The sequence below is a fragment of the Oryctolagus cuniculus genome, chromosome 13 (assembly GCF_964237555.1).
Source record: "Oryctolagus cuniculus chromosome 13, mOryCun1.1, whole genome shotgun sequence".
Taxonomy (NCBI): domain Eukaryota; kingdom Metazoa; phylum Chordata; class Mammalia; order Lagomorpha; family Leporidae; genus Oryctolagus; species Oryctolagus cuniculus.
In genome coordinates, this window is record NC_091444.1 from 6,716,218 (window position 1) to 6,733,721 (window position 17,504).

Here is a 17,504-nt window from a genome sequence, read left to right on the forward strand (position 1 = left end):
TTGAATGTTTGTAAGTATCCTTATGAGCTAAAAGCAATATATGATGTCATAGAGTGGTATTTTTACCACATTCCCAATTGAGAACACAAGCTATAATTGCTTTTGTTATTTGTATTTTTTAAATTTAAGTTACACAAATTTCATAGATTTTATATGTACAGATTTAGGTACAAAGTCAAGCTTCCCCTCTCCTACCCACATTCCAACCCTAGTTCCCCCTCCCTCTTGGATCCATTTTTAATTTTTATGAGGATCTATTATCAGTTTACTTAGTGATTTTATAGCTAGCCCTACTATAAATAGAGGAGTTCAACTAACATATGAAGAGAAAAAAAGACTAAATAAAAGAAAACTAGACAAGAGATTGAACCTCAAAGGAAGGGACAAGAGCTATAAACAATCATCCATTCGCCAAATGATTATTTCACTCAAGTATATTACATTTCAGGCATTCTATTAGTTGCATCGGATCAAGGAAAACACATGATATTTGTCTTTTGGACTGGCTTATTTCACTAAATATAATGATTTCCAGTTGTGATCATCTCATTACAAAAGACAGGATTTCATTTTATATAGCTGAGTAGTACTTCATAGTGTATACATACCATAATTTCTTTATACAGTCACTAATTGATGGACACCTGAGCTGATTCCATATCTTATCTATTGTGAACTGTGTTGCAGCATGAGGGTACAGATAGCTCTTTCATGTATTGATCTCTCTCGGTTTGGGTAAATTCCCAGGAGTGGGGTGGCTGGGTCATGAGAGAGGTCTATATTCAGGTTTCTGAGGTAGCTCCATACTGTGTTCCACAGTGGTTGCACCAGTTTACTCTCCCACCAGCAGTGGACCAGGGTACCTTTTTCCTCTGTTGTTTGTTGGTTTCTGTAAGCTAGCCATTCTAACTGGAGTGAGGTGGAACCTAGCTGTGGTTTTGACTTGCATTCCCCCATTGGCAAGAGAACCTGAGTATTTTCGCAAATATGTAAGCCATTTGAATTTCCTCTCCTGAGAAGTGTCTGTTTAAGTCCTTTGCTCATTGCTTTACTGGATTGTTTGTTTTGCTGTTGTTGAATTTCTTGAGATCTTTATATTCTGGAAGTTAATTGACAATTTATCAGTTACATAGTTTGCAAATATTTTCTCCAGTTCTGTCAGCTGCAATTTCATTTTGCTGAGTGTTTCTTTTGTAGTGCAGAAGCTTCTCAGCTTGATGTAATCCATTTATCAATTTTGGCTCTGATGGCATATGCTCCTGGGGTCTTTTCCTAGAAGTCTTTATCTATGCATGTCTTGGAGAGTGTCTCCCATGTTCTCTAATGCTTTCATGGTATAGGGTCATAGACTTAGGTTCCTGATCCATTTTGAGTAGATTCTCATCCAGGGTGTAAGTTATGGGTCTAAATCAATAATTCTGCATGTGGAGATCCAGTTTATACAGCACAATTTGTTAAAGACACTGATTAATTTTAGCTTCTTTATCAAATATAAGTTCGCTGTAGATGCATGGATTGATTTCTTGAGTTTCTATTCTGTTCCATTGGTCTGTAAGTCTGTTTTTATACCAGTATCAGGATGTTTTGATTGTAACTGCCCTGTATTTTATCTTGAAATCAGGTATTGTGAAGCCACCATCTTTGTTTTTGTTGTATTAGATTGCTTTAGCTATTCAGGGTCCCCTGTGTTTCCATATGAATTTCAACATTGTTTCTCTAGATCTGCAAAGAATGTCATTAGTATTTTGATTGGGATTTAATTGAATCAGTAAATTGCTTTTGGTAGTATGAACATTTTCATAATGTTAATTCTTCCAATCCATGAATATTGAATATTTTTACATTTTTTAATATTTTCTTTTTATTTCTTTAGTGTTTTTTAAATTTTCATGATAGAGATCTTTGACATCCTTGGTTAAATTCATACAAAGTCATTTGTTTCTTTTTGGAGCTATTGTGAATGGTACTAATTTTACAAGTTGTTTCTCAGTGGTGGCATTGTTGGTATAATTATATCCTGCCATTTTACTAAACTCTTCTATGAGTTCCAACTGTCTCTCAGTGAAGATTTTTGGATCTCCTGTAAATAAGATCATGTCATCTGCAAATAATGATAGTTTGAGTTCCTCTTTTCTAATTTGTGCCCATTTGATTTATTTTTCTTGCCTACTGGCTCTAGCTAAAACTTCCAGGTCTATATTAAATAGCCATGATGAGAGTGGACATCCCTGTCTGGTTCTGGATCTTACGGGGAATGCTGTCAGCTTTTCTCTGTTCAATAGCATGCTTGCTGTGGGTTTCTCATATATTGCCTTGATTATGTTGAGGAATGTTCCTTCTAATTTGCTTAGAGATTCCATCATGAAAGGGTGTTATGTTTTATCAAATGCTTTCTCTGCATCTATTGAGATAATCATGATTTTTGTTCTTCAGTTTGTTGATGTGGTGTATGTCATTGAATGATTTGTGAGTGTTGAACTATCCCTGTATTCCAGGGATAAACTCCCCTTGGTCAGGGTGGATGATCTTTCTGATGTGTTGTTGGATTAGCTAATAATATCAGTGACTACCAAGAGGTGTGTGGTGGGTGTGGCAGGAGCCTCTGGTCAGTTATCTAGGGTGGGGCTGGTTTCCCAGGTAACACCTAAGTTGGGCGTGGTAGAACTCCAAACCCAGCTATGCCCTACACCTTTTCTTGTAGCCAGGGAGGTCCGAAGGTCTCAGCACATAGGGCTCACACAGATGTTACCAGAGGCCACATGCCCGCCCAGCTCTGATGTAGTGGGGGCTTTGGGCTGTTCCCTCCACTCATAGCTCTGGATTACACAGGTACACTAGAGTCACTGGCCTAAGGCCTGCCCACCGCTACTGCCAGCACTGTCCTATCTCAGTGAGCTGCTATGTGCGCAGCTTCAGGTCTGTTTTAAAGTGGTGCCTGCCCTCTTTCACCTGGATCGTGGGTTCTGTTTTGGAGAGATTGGTTTGAATCGACTGCCTCCCTCCACTTTCCCTAGGACCACAGGCGACCACCAGCAATCACAAGCTCCCCAGGCTCCCGTCTGGACCCATGCCATGCTGTTTCTGTGGCTCTGTTCCCACGGATTGGTGCAGACCGACTCTCCACTGCCGGCTCAGGCTCTCCATGGCTCCAGCTCTCCGAGTTCTCTGAGGGTGTGCATTAGCACACACCATGCAAGTTCAAGTCATTTCCCCTCCTCCTGCGGGGCTTCCAGGATGGTTTTCTCCCCACTTCTCCACTGAGCATGTTCCCCCTACACTATACTCCGTGCTGTTTCTTCCTAGCCCTGTGAAGCCTGTGGCTCCCTAATCTACAGTTTTCCCTCCCCTGTTCTAATTTCTTCTTTCTTATTATTTAAAAATTTATTTATTTACTTAAATGGCAAAGTTTCACAGAGAAAGCAGGAAAGAAAGTGAGAGATCTTCCATCTGCTGATTCACTCCCCAAATGGCTGCAATGGCTGGGCCTGGACTAAGCCAAAATCAGGAGCCAAAATTTCATCTAGGTCTCCCATGTGGATGGCATTGGCCCAAACACTTGGTTAATCCTCCACCTGTGGCTCCGGCATTCCATATGGGCACCGGTTCTAGTCCTGGTTGCTCCTCTTCCAGTCCAGCTCTCTGCCACGGCCTGGGAAACAGTGGAGGATGGCCCAAGTGCTTGGGCCCCTGCACCTTATGTGGGAGGCCATAAGAAGCTCCTGGCTCCTGGCTTCGGATCAGCATAGCTCCAGCTATAGCTGCCATCTGGGGAGAGAACCAACAGAAGGAAGATCTTTCTGTCCCTCTCTCTCACTGTCTATAACTCTACCTTTTTATATGTAAATATATATATATATATATATATAAATTTTCGGGTTTGTAACTTTCTGTGAATTATTCTAGAAACCACTAATGAGATAATGTAATTCATATTTTACAGAGACACATTGATCGGTAAGATGAAATCTTGTAGACAATATTTTTTTCTTTGAAATAAAATTTTTTGTGAGTTTTTTTTTTTTATTGGAGAGATTTGACCTCATGAAATTGTGGAATTTTTTTTTCCTTTTGATGAAATCCACAAAATATATAATTATTTATTTACCTGGAAACCTTTTATTTAAGGTATACAAACTTAATGTATTTCATATATACACTTTTAGAAACATAGTAATTCTTCCCACCCTGCCCGCCTGCCTGCCTGCACTCCCACCCTTCTTCCACCTCCCAGTCCTATTCCCATCCTCATTTTATACAAAGATCCATTTTCAGTTATCTTTATCCTCATAAGAGTAACCCTACACTAAGTAAAAAGTCAAGACAAGAGCTGTTCAAAATCACCACATCTCACAGTGTCAATTTTACTTCTATAAATTACCTTTTAGGTACTTTAATAGTTACCACAGATCAGAGAAAATATGTGGTATTTGTCTTTTTGAGACTGGCTTATTTCACTAAGTATAAAGAAACTGATTTTAAAAATTGAAGTCTTGCAGAATCACTTAAATTAGAAGTTTCTAAAAGTTTTAGAATAGATACTTGGTTGGATTTGATATTGAGGATATTTAAGGTATGAACAAGCACTGGTGAGAATAAATACAGTGTGTTAGTTTTTCAGATTTATTTATTGAAAAGGCAGAGTTATAGAGAAGAGAGAGAGAGGGAATTGTGATTTATACAAACATATTATGTGTTTAAAAGTGGTTCATTCCACTTCTGTTTGTTCTAATCTCTCTGAGCGGAGTTCTCTTTGGGAGTAATAAGGTGAAGATTAACCAAAGAAGAAAGATACCAAATTACTAAACTGCTAAGTCTATTTCCAAAATTGACCACGTCAGTGAAAGATCTGTTTTCTCATACTGGGTTACTTTGCAATCCACCAGAAAGAACAGCTAAGGCACCCAGGAAGAATAAACTTCTAAAATAAAATATATAACATGGAACTTATACAATAAGTTTGTATATAAAACCTCCATATCAAAGTTCTTCAGAATCCAAGAAGTTGTTTAGCATACATGTTCACTTTCATGCAAGATCTTCACCTTGTGATCTTATTCTTTGGGTATTGTACCTCCTAAATTCTTCCACAGAAATGCTCCTGCCTAGGGCAGACATTTGGCATAGCAGTAAAGACGCCACGTGGGACATCTGTATCCTACATCAGCAGGATTAAAATCCTGGTGCTTCTTCCAGTGTCTGCTTCCTGCAAATGCAGACCCTTGGAGGCAGCAGGTGATCGGAGAAGTTGTTGGAGCCTTGTCACCCACGTAGGACAGAAGGAGAGACAGAGAGAAAGGTCTTCCACCACTGCTGCTTTTCAGTTGTGATCAGCATAAACAGTGACTGGGTATTTCATTGTCTATGCATATTTTAACACTGTATGTGGAAGTAAAATATAATTAAATGCCAACCAAATGATTAGGAAACCAGAACAAAAAAGCTCCTTTCCAATGTATATAAATGACCCAATTAGTAGTGAAAGATAGTCATACCAAAAGAAAGTGGTACAAAGTGATTGGCTAGAAATTCACAAAATAAACAAGATGACAAATAGATTTTAACCATGTTCCAAATATTTTCATGTGCCAAGGAGTTTTGCTAAATATTAAAATTAAATTTTCGTGTATATAGATGGCAAACTCTTTTGTCCTTGAGCTATAGATCAGGCAAAATTAGTAATAATAATAATAATAATAGATGCTGCCTATAGAGGATACTAAGTGTTCTTTGAAGGTGATAGCCTTCTGTATACAGAACATGGCTGCAGTCCTGTCTCCACTAAAGCAGGGCTTAGGGAGGCATACCTTCCTAAATGGACTGCCGCAGCAGTAGGCAGAAGGGTAGTCACTCACAGGGGCTTCAGGAACCTGTGATAGCAAGCAAAATGGACAAGGTGATTATGATACTGATGCTGTTCCTGGTTATGGAACGTGCAGCCTGGCTATCCTGTATCCCCTGTTGTACGGTGGATACTTAAAGCTCTCCCTGGCTTTCGTGCTTTTAGTTTTGTACACCTGTTTGTCCCGTTCAATAAAAAGATGCTGGCTGGAGCTATCGGGCAGCACTGTTCTGAGGAAGACTCCCAAGTGCTGGCTCATCATTTTGAAACTCCACACATACCCTCACCGTAATTCATGGACAAAATCTAGAATGCAATTAACTGCATTTATTGAAGAGAATGCCATGATCTTTCTCTAGCGAATGGTGAGAATTTTCAATTTTCATTGTTTATGAAAAATAGTTCTATATTGACCAGTATAATATTTGTAAAGTATAAAATGATGCATGTGTATATGTGTGTGCATGCCCATATGTGTTTCCCTGCTTCTGACCATGAAAAGTACTAGGTACTAGGTATTTCTTTTATTTTATTAAATATATACATAGACAGAGGCAGACAAGGCTCCCATTCACCAGTTAACTCCTCAAATGATTGTAATGATCTAAGTTGGTCCAGGTCAAAGCCAGATGCCAGAAATTCAATCTAGGTTTCCTACGTGAGTCGCAGAAACCCAACACTTAATCCACCACCTGCTGCTTCCAGGATGACATTGGCAGGAGGCTGATATTGTTGGCTTAGCCAGAACTCAAACCCAGGCACGCCAACCTGGGACTTGGGTGTCCCTGTTGGCATTTTAACCATTATACCAATATGTTAGAGAAACAGAAGATGAAGAGTAAGGTTGCCAATTGAGAATGAGAAAATAATAGATTACAACAAACATGAAAGTGAATCTGAATTCATGTTAAGTGAAAACAATATCAAAATATGTTTAAGATATGTATAAAATTTGAATATGAGTACAGACAAGGATTTCAGATTCAGACTGACAAAAGATTCATTTGATTTGGGTCTGTGAATGTGAACAAATTTAGTAGCATAGCTGGTATAGTGTCTGCAATAAACCATTACTTTACAAAACATATAATGTCCAATTACTTCTCAGTTTGTGCATATGGAACAAACATTTTAAATAATTTCACCTTTCAGATATTGTCTTCAAATTTGTCTGGTGAGATTATTAGTCTTTTTGAGCACAATTAGTCTCAACAATTAGTCACCTTTAGAAAAGAGTTCCATTATTTTCACAGCTTGAGAAGAATGTTCACTCAGATTGTTGGCTAGAATAGATATAATAAGAAATCAATCAGTTCTGTGAAAACAGTTTCATCTTGACAATGGTCTGAAAAATTTGGTCTTACTTCATTTGCAATTCTAAAGTATCTGAAAGATATTATTTGACATGTGAATGCTACAGAAACTGCTATAAATGCCAGCCCCCAACAAGCTGCTTTAAGCATAGTTAATGCTGCAAAGTTCCATAATTTGCAAAATAACCATACTTGATCTTTAAACCACTCAAATGCTATTATGCATAGTTCACATTATTTTATTGTTATTTTCCAAAAGTTATAGAAATGAAGCATTTATTTTTTTTTACTTTATCCCCAAACTGCAGACTTATTCTGTGCTGTAAATGTGTACCAGCATCATTTTGAAGATGTAAGAGGAAAATATTCTTATCAACTCCCTCTCCACACCTACCTCAAGCTAATTCTGTCCAGCTATCCATTGAAGCAACTTATAGGAGAAGGAAAAAGATAAAGAGAGAAAGGAGATGGAAATCATAGATTTAGCTATACATAATTATCAAATAAAAAAGAAGTAAATTCACAAGCCTGAGGACCATGCATTTGGTAATACCCATACTATAAATGTTCAGACTCACAGCACACTGAAGCAGTAAAATTTATACAAAATTTCAAAACACTAAAGATGGATATTTCAAAGCTTCCACAAAGAAACATCATTTTTCAGTGTGTTTTATATTTTTCGACTGATGGATATTTCAGTGCTTCTAAAGACTTTGCTGTCCTAGATATTACTGATCTTCTTGGCTGGGCTTTGAGTGTTCGCTGGTGTGATTGATGGTTTATTCTCACAGGGCAGGGAATTCAGAGTGCTCTTGCAACCTCCTGTTGTGGGATGTGGAGCTGCCCACCAGGTTTATGCAGGTTCTTCCCCGGGGGTGCAAGAATTCAAATGTGGGGACATGAAGGTGTACAGGAGAGCAGGATTTACGGAGCAATGCAAAAGTGCAAGGAATGACTCGTGTCAGAGAGGCAAGTGAACAAACAGCTGAAATGCAGAAAGACCACCAATAAATAAAAGCCCTTCACCAAGGAAAAACCTGCAAGACTGAAAGTCAAAACTCAAGAGGGTAGGCCTTTATATGGTCTGGAGGCATAAGGTGATGTCTTTGATGGAACCCAACTGAACGAGATGGTCCATCTCTGCTCCCTTTTGTAAATTATGTGAAGTGTAAAGATGTCATTGGAATGATGGAGTGAGAGTGCTTCCTCTGATGATTTTATTGAAATGATATAGTTACCTAATGGTCATTGGAAGGAACACAACCTGCAGCCATGTTGGAAACTTCCAGCTAACCTTTGTGGAAATTGTGGCTTCTGCTACACGGAAAAGGGGCGGGAGGGCCTTGGTGGTACACGGGAGGCAGGCCTGGGCTGTGCACAAAATGTGAGGCTTCCATGGTGTGCAGGAAGGAAAGGGTTTGGATCATGCACAGAAGGGGACTTTTCACATGGGGCAGGCGGGGCTGTCCTAGCAGCTGTAAACAGAGGCCCATGGCGGTTGGCAGGGAGCTGTCCAGCAGGGATTTGGCTGGGGCTGTCAGACCTCAGCTCCCCATATCCCACAACAGTCCCTCCCAGTTCTAGCTGTGGCTGCTGAACCAAAGAGACCCATCCAAGGCCAGCATCTGCGCTGGCTCCTCATCAAACAGCGACAGGCACATTGATATTTGCTCTTTCATTTTTTCTGTTCTTTCCTGAAGAATTATTGTGGTTACTATATCTTTTCAAACACTGTGGGGGACAGAAAGAATGCCAGGTTAATCTTTGCCTCCCTCTCTTGCATAGTAGTCTCCACTCATACCTAACTGTGGCTGGGCCCTTCTTGATTCATGCATACAGCTTCCAGAGTTTACGTCAAAAAACGAAGGAGTAGATCCTGTACTAGTCGCCAAGGGACTCCATAACAAAATACTACAGATTCCATCATTTAAGCAACAGCTATTCATTTTTCACAGTCTGGAGGCTAACAGTCCAAGATGCAGGTGTCAGTAGGTATGAGCTCCGCTAGGGCCATTTTCCTCAGCTTGCACATGGCCGTGTGCTCACTGTGTTCTCATATTGCCTTTATTGGACACACAGCATAGGCCTGGTTTTCCTTCTTTGCTTTTTATGAACAACAGAAATGTTATAGTGGAAATTTGCCCTTAAGGCCTCATTTAATAGAAATCTCACTTTAAATTGGAGTTGCTTTGTAGGGTTAAGAATTAAACATAGGAATTTAGGGGGATATGTTCCATTCATAAAAGATCCCGATGTTCTCAGTTACCCAAAGCTATTCCAATGTTTTGAAAAGTAGGATGTACACAGCCAGTGAACTGACTCATAAATCTTTGATGAAAGTCCTTGAATACTCCAACACCCTGGCTACACAATCTACTATCCAGAATTTCCTGGCAACCCCATGCTTCAGGAATTATCACTCAGTCCTGGTTTCCAGGGCCTTCCTCACCCTTCTCTAATTTTATGTCCAGCATTGGGCCTCACTGATATTGTTCCTGCTTGTAACAGATTTGAACAAGAGGTCAAGGCAATTAGTTCCCTAGATGATAAAATATCCAAGATCAGTGAAATATAAATAAATATGAAATGCTGTGGATCCTCACCAAGGGTCATTGAGCTACCATTTGCATTCCTAGGCAATATCTGAAGTAAATTCCAAAATGATTGATTAATTCAACCAACAAGAATACCAGGAATGGGTTCCACTTGAGTGCATATGAAGAGAGGTTTGGAATTCATAAACAATTATTTATCTCATTAAAGCCTGGTTGTCTAAGAGCATTGTCTTTGTGGGGGGTACTCATACAAAGGGGGGGTCAGAGCTCAACACTGAGCACTGACCATTTGCACAGAACATCTCCAGCTGAAATGACAAATGCCATTTCCGACTGTCAAGTCCACTAAAGGTGGACACAGCTAGTCTCTTTCCTACATTCTTGAGTTTTTAAAGATAATATAGCTGTTTGCTTCTTTGAAAACATGGCTTATAAATGTTCATAAAAATAAATGAGTTTCACATATATCATATAGTATGTCACTATAATGTATTGAGTTTTATATCTGTGTTTTCTGCATAATTTATATATGAAGTGCTGATAAATGCTATTAGCAGCATGCTGAGTTTGCTTGTAATGACACATCAACCCAAGTAAAAAAACTTTGTCCTTATTATCACTCAGCTTATTATAAATGTTTCCATATTTAATTATAACTTGAATAAATGAATATGATTACCACAGAATCTCTACAAATTATTTTAATGGAATATAGTATTTTAACTTTATTTAAATAAGCCAAATCATTTATCTACAAGTTGGAATTTAGTTCTGTAACTGCTGGGTTGTTTCACTCCTTACCATTGCCATAAAATTTACTCCATTTCCCTTCTATCACCTTTACAAATCAGTTTGAAGCTTCCTGGCAATTAGAACAGAGCCCTAGGTTTACTCCTGTACGGGGCCAATAATGATTCAAATGTCAATGCTACAAAGCTGTGAAACATCAGGGCTTTAGTAGCTCAAATAAGGTAACTAACTTAGCTGCTTTCTAGCAATTTTGAATGTTGGATATCTGCTAATGCCCTGCATGTCAGGGAAGATCTCTTCTCCCATTCTGAACCCTGTAGCTAAGCTTGAACTCACTGCGGACAAGGGGCAACCTCTACACAGCGTGCCTCAAGACCCACAGGCAGGCCTGGCTCTGGAAGATGAGAGCAGAGACAAGAGGAGGGAGTCTCTGTTACGTGCAGCTGGAGATGTGAGCGAGATTCAGCCTCTGAGCATGTGCTCATCTGAAAATTAACCCAAATCAAGCTGGCGCCGCGGCTCACTAGGCTAATCCTCCACCTTGCGGCACCAATACCCCAGGTTCTAGTCCCGGTCAGGGCGCCGGATTCTGTCCCGGTTGCCCTTCTTCCAGGCCAGCTCTCTGCTGTGGCCAGGGAGTACAGTGGAGGATGGCCCAAGTGCTTGGGCCCTGCACCCCATGGGAGACCAGGAGAAGTACCTGGCTCCTGCCATCGGATTAGTGCGGTGCGCTGGCCGCAGCGCGCTGATCGCGGTGGCCGTTGAAGGGTGAACCAATGGCAAAGGAAGACCTTTCTGTCTCTCTCTTTCACTGTACACTCTGCCTGTCAAAAAAAAAAATTAAGCCAAATCTCAAATACATAACTATCCAGCTGATGGCAAATATTTTTCCAGGCTTAAGAGATATAAAGTGAGCAATCCAATTTCCCTTCTTCAACTTATTTTAATATGGCTTAAGGTTCTAACTGGAAATTTTGAGGTTTTCATTAGACTTTCTGAAGGCAGAGATGTATTTGCAATACCTCTGGGGAAATAATTCCATTCTCTCTGATACCAAATGTACCACTTTTGAGGATGCACTGTTAGAAAAGTTTGTTTACCTTCAAATTCTTGCTCATTTTGATGTTGTACCAAATCATTGATGATCATCATATCACAGATAGACTAAAAAGAGATATACTTCAAGACTTTTTGAAAATTTTTTGGCTCATTGTAACTAATTTTCTTTTAGCTTCTTTGTTCATTTCAATGGAAAAGGATTTTCTTAGGACACTCAGAAGCATTTACACTCATGTGTCAACAGTCACCTAAAGATACTTCCATAATAATAAAATGACTCTCCCAAATCTAACTTTGCTTCTTACCAACATTGATTCTGCATCAACAGTTTTGTCTTCCTCAAATGTTCCCAAGATCTACTTATGTGTGTCCATTTATATGTTAAAGATATCCTTGAGCCATCTAATATTATTTTCTCATTCAGAATCTTACTTAGATGGTGGTGTTTGCAATTACTGCGTCACCTCTTTATTTCATGTATGAACATGACTGTTGGTTCTCCAATAAAAATACACCTTGCATAGCAATCTCACCACTCCATTTTAACCTAAGGGATTGATCTCTCAAATGAAGTTCCTAGGAGCAAACACTCCCCTTTGTACCCTATTTTCATTCTTTGCTCCAAAATCTGAAAGGCAGAGAGGTTGTTAGAGGGAGTTTAAAGGCGTGTAGAGGCATTAATGTTGGTACCAAGTGGAGATGGAAGTAACCTGATGGTCCTTACGTTGGAAATTGGCAGAAAAATTTGATTTTCCCTCTGCCACACTCCAGTTCTGCATTTGTTAGGAATGTGTTCAATAGAATCTGCCTTGAGTACCTCTAATGGCTCCTACATGGATGGTAGGAGATCAATACAGAACAGCTACCAACCCAGGGAACATAGCCAATCTTTAAAACAGTTCTGTTTTCTAAACTTTATTTTCTCATCTCACATCTTCTCCTTAATAGCTAGAACACACGACTGTCAGATTATGCCACAGAATTTCCACAGCTGAGGTCATTAAAGATCACAATGTGTGTCCTTGTCCTCATCCTCGCAACGCTGCTCTACTGAGCACTGTCCCCTTCTAGTTTGTAGGAAGAAAACTGAGTTGTCCATCTATAAAAGCAGTTTCTGGCTGCTCTCCCTCCTTTTGCCAACTTCTTTTCCTGTATTCATTTGCTTTAGGATTCCATCTCTGATACATTTCTGAAACTATACAATCACTCTATGATGTGTGACAACTAATATTTATTTACAGCACAGGTTGAGCTACACATACATGTTTCAAATATTTTCCCTTGAAAGATTCCTAGGAATTTTAACTTCAATGTGCACCAGATTTTCTCCTTATCAACTTTATTAAACTTGCTCCCCTTGTGATATTGCTTATCCTGTTGATAATACAACTTCTGATCAGCCAATCAAATGTAGAAACTTGTAATTTAGTCTAAACTCCCTATTCCACATCACTAACTTAAAAGAAAGTACCCAATCCTATTAACTCTTATTTTTTAAACTCTCTGCTTTATTATATCCTAATCTAGGTCTAGTCTCCACCTACTATCCATTCTTTTTTTTTTTTAAACTTTTATTTAATGCATATAATTTTCCAAAGTACGACTTATGGATTACAATGGCTTCCCCCCCATACCGTCCCTCCCACCCACAACCCTCCCCTTTCCCACTCCCTCTCCCCTTCCATTCACATCAAGATTCATTTTCGATTATCTTAATATACAGAAGATCAGCTTAGTATACATTAAGTATGGATTTCAACAGTTTGCTCCCACACAGAAACATAAAGTGAAAAATAATAGATGATTTTTTTAAATGATGATGAAATCAGAGCAGACCTATTGTCATGTTTAATCCCAGTGAGAGTCAAGTTGGGAATTGATAATTTCTTTTTTTTTTTTTTCAGAGGATCAGTTTAGTATGCATTAAGTAAGGATTTCAACAGTTTGCACCCCCATAGAAACACAAAGTGAAATATATTGTTTGAGTACTCGATATAGCATTAAATCTCAATGTACAGCACATTAAGGACAGAGATCCTACATGAGGAGTAAGTGCACAGTGACTCCTGTTGTTGACTTTACCAATTGACACTCCTGTCTATGGCATCAGTAATCTCCCTATGCTCCAGTCATGAGTTTCCAAGGCTATGGAAGCCCTCTGAGTTCTCCGATTCTTATCTTGTTTAGACAAGGTCATAGTCAAAGTGGAGGTTCTCTCCTCCCTTCAGAGAAAGGTACCTCCTTCTTTGATGCCCTGTTCTTTCCACTGGGATCTCACTCGCAGAGATCTTTTGCCAGAGTGTCTTGGCTTTCCATGCCTGAAATACTCTCATGAGCTTTTCAGCCAGCTCCGAATGCCTTTAGGGCTGATTCTGAGGCCAGAGTGCTATTTAGGACATCTGCCATTCTATGAGTCTGCTGAGTATCTCACTTCCCATGTTGGATCACTCTCCCTTTTATTTACTCCATCAGTTAGCGTTAGCAGGTACTAGACTTGTCTATGTGCTCCCTTTGACTCCCAGTCCCTTCACCATGACCAACTGTGAACTGAAATTGATCACCTGGAACAGTGAGATGGCATTGGTATATGCCACCTCGATGGGATTGTATTGGAATCCCCTGGTATGCTTCCAACTCCACCACTTGGGGCAAGTCAGCCTGAGCATGTCCCAAATTATACATCTCTTCCCTCTCCCATTCCCACCACCATGTTCAACAGGGATCACATTTCAGTTAATTTTCAACACTTAAGAATAACTGTGCATCAATTACAGATCTAAACCAGTCATATTAAGTAGAACAGATAAAAAAACTACTAAGAGGGATAATGTATTAAGTTGTTCATTAACAGTCAGGGCTATGCTGATCAAGCCACCATTTCCCATAGTGTCCACCTCACTCCAACAGGTTTCCCTCTTGGTGTTCAGTCAGTCGTCACCGATCAGGGAGAACATATGGTATTTGTCCCTTTGGGACTGGCTTATTTCACTCAGCATGATGTGTTCCAGATTCCTCCATTTTGTTGCAAATGACTGGATTTCGTTGTTTCTTACTGCGGTATAGTATTCTAAAGAGTACATATCCCATAATTTCTTTATCCAGTCTATCGTTGATGGGCATTTAGGTTGGTTCCAGGTCTTAGCTATTGTGAATTGAGCTGCAATAAACATTAGGGTGCAGACTTCTTTTTTATTTGCCAATTTAAATTCCTTTGGGTAAATTCCAAGGAGTGGGATGGCTGGGTTGAACGGTAGGGTTATCTTCAGGTTTCTGAGGAATCTCCGGACTGACTTCCATAGTGGCTTGACCAGTTTGCATTCCCACCAACAGTGGGTTAGTGTCCCTTTTTCCCCACATCCTCGCCAGCATCTGTTGTTGGTAGATTTCTGCATGTGAGCCATTCTAACTGGGGTGAGGTGAAACCTCATTGTGGTTTTGATTTGCATTTCCCTGATTGCTAATGACCTTGAACATTTTTTCATGTGCCTGTTGGCCATTTGGATTTCCTCTTTTGGAAAATGTCTATTGAGGTCCTTGGCCCATCTCTTAAGTGGGTTGTTGGTTTTGTTTTTGTGGAGTTTCTTGATTTCTTTGTAGATTCTGGTTATTAACCCTTTATCTGTTGCATAGTTTGCAAATATTTTTTCCCATTCTGTCGGTTGTCTTTTCACTCTCCTGACTGTTTCTTTTGCAGTACAGAAACTTCTCAATTTGATGCAATCCCAATAGTTGATTTTGGCTTTGACTGCCTGTGCCTCCCGGGTCTTTTCCAGAAATTCTTTGCCTGTGCCAATATCTTGAAGGGTTTCTCCAATGTTCTCTAGTAACTTAATGGTGTCAGGTCGTAGATTTAGGTCTTTAATCCATGTTGAGTGGATTTTTGTGTAAGGTGTAAGGTAGGGGTCTTGCTTCATGATTCTGCACGTGGAAATCCAATTTTCCCAGCACCATTTATTGAATAGACTGTCCTTGCTCCAGGAATTAGTTTTAGATCCTTGATCAAATATAAGTTGGCTGTAGATGTTTGGGTTGATTTCTGGTGTTTCAATTCTGTTCCATTGGTCTATCCATCTGTTTCTGTACCAGTACCATGCTGTTTTAATTACAACTGCCCTGTAGTATGTCCTGAAATCTGGTATTGTGATGCCTCCAGCTTTGTTTTTATTGTACAAGATTGCTTTAGCTATTCGAGGTCTCTTGTGCCTCCATAAATATTTCAGCACCATTTTTTCCAGATCTGAGAAGAAGGTCTTCGGTATCTTGATTGGTATTGCATTGAATCTGTAAATTGCTTTTGGGAGAATGGACATTTTGATGATATTGATTCTTCCAATCCATGAGCATGGAAGATTTTTCCATTTCTTGGTATCCTCTTCTATTTCTTTCTTTAAGGTTTTGTAATTTTCATCGTAGAGATCTTTAACATCTTTGGTTAAGTTTATTCCAAGGTATTTGATTGTTTTTGTAGCTATTGTGAATGGGATTGATCTTAGAAGTTCTTCCTCAGCCATGGCATTGTCTGTGTATACAAAGGCTGTTGATTTTTGTGCATTGATTTTATATCCTGCTACTTTGCCAAACTCTTCTATGAGTTCCAATAGTCTCTTAGTAGAGTTCTTTGGGTCCCCTAAATAAAGAATCATGTCATCTGCAAAGAGGGATAGTTTGAGTTCTTCCTTCCCAATTTGTATCCCTTTAATTTCTTTTTCTTGCCTAATAGCTCTGGCTAGAACCTCCAGAACTATATTGAATAGCAGTGGTGAGAGTGGGCATCCCTGTCTGGTTCCAGATCTCAGTGGAAATGCTTCCAACTTTTCCCCATTCAATAGGATGTTGGCTGTGGGTTTTTCATAGATTGCTTTGATTGTATTGAGGAATGTTCCTTCCAAACCCAGTTTGCTTAGAGTTTTCATCATGAACAGGTGTTGTATTTTATCAAATGCTTTCTCGGCATCTATTGAGATAATCATATGGTTTTTCTTCTGCAGTCTGTTAATGTGGTGTATCACATTGATTGTCTTGCGCACATTAAACCATCCCTGCATACCAGGGATAAATCCCACTTGGTCTGGGTGGATGATCTTTCTGATGTGTTGTTGTATTCTATTGGCGAGAATTTTATTGAGGATTTTTGCATCCATGTTCATCAGGGATATTGGTCTGTAATTCTCTTTCAGTGCTGCATCTTTTTCCGGCTTAGGAATTAAGGTGATGCTGGCTTCATAGAAAGAATTTGGGAGGACTCCCTCTTCTTCGATTGTTCTGAATAGTTTGAGAAGAATTGGAGTTAGTTCTTCTTTAAACGTCTGGTAGAATTCAGCAGTGAATCCATCTGGTCCTGGGCTTTTCTTTGTTGGGAGGGCCTTTATTACTGTTTCAATTTCTGTCTCAGTTATGGGTCTGTTTAGGTTTTCGATGTCTTCCTGGTTCAATTTAGGCAAGTTGCATGTGTCCAGGAATCTATCCATTTCTGATAGGTTTCCCTGTTTGCTGGCATACAAGTCCTTGTAGTAATTTCTGATGATTCTTTTTATTTCTGTGGTGTCTGTTGTTACATTTCCTTTTTCATCTCTGATTTTATTGATTTGGGTCTTTTCTCTTCTTTTTTTAGTTAGTTGGGCCAATGGGGTGTCAATTTTGTTTATTTTTTCAAAAAACCAGCTCTTCGTTTGGCTGATTTTTTGTAATGTTTTTCTTGATTCAATCCTGTTGATTTCTTCTCTGATTTTAATTATTTCTCTTCTCCTACTAGATTTGGGTCTGATTTGCTGTAGGTTTTCTAGATCCTTGAGGTGAATTGAAAGCTCATCTATTTGGTGCCTTTCCAATTTCTTGATGTAGGCACCTATTGATATAAACTTTCCTCTTAACACTGCTTTTGCTGTGTCCCATAAGTTTTGGTATGTTGTGCTGTTATCCTCATTTACTTCCAGAAAGTTTTTGATTTATCTTTAATTTCTTCTATGACCCATTGTTCATCCAGGA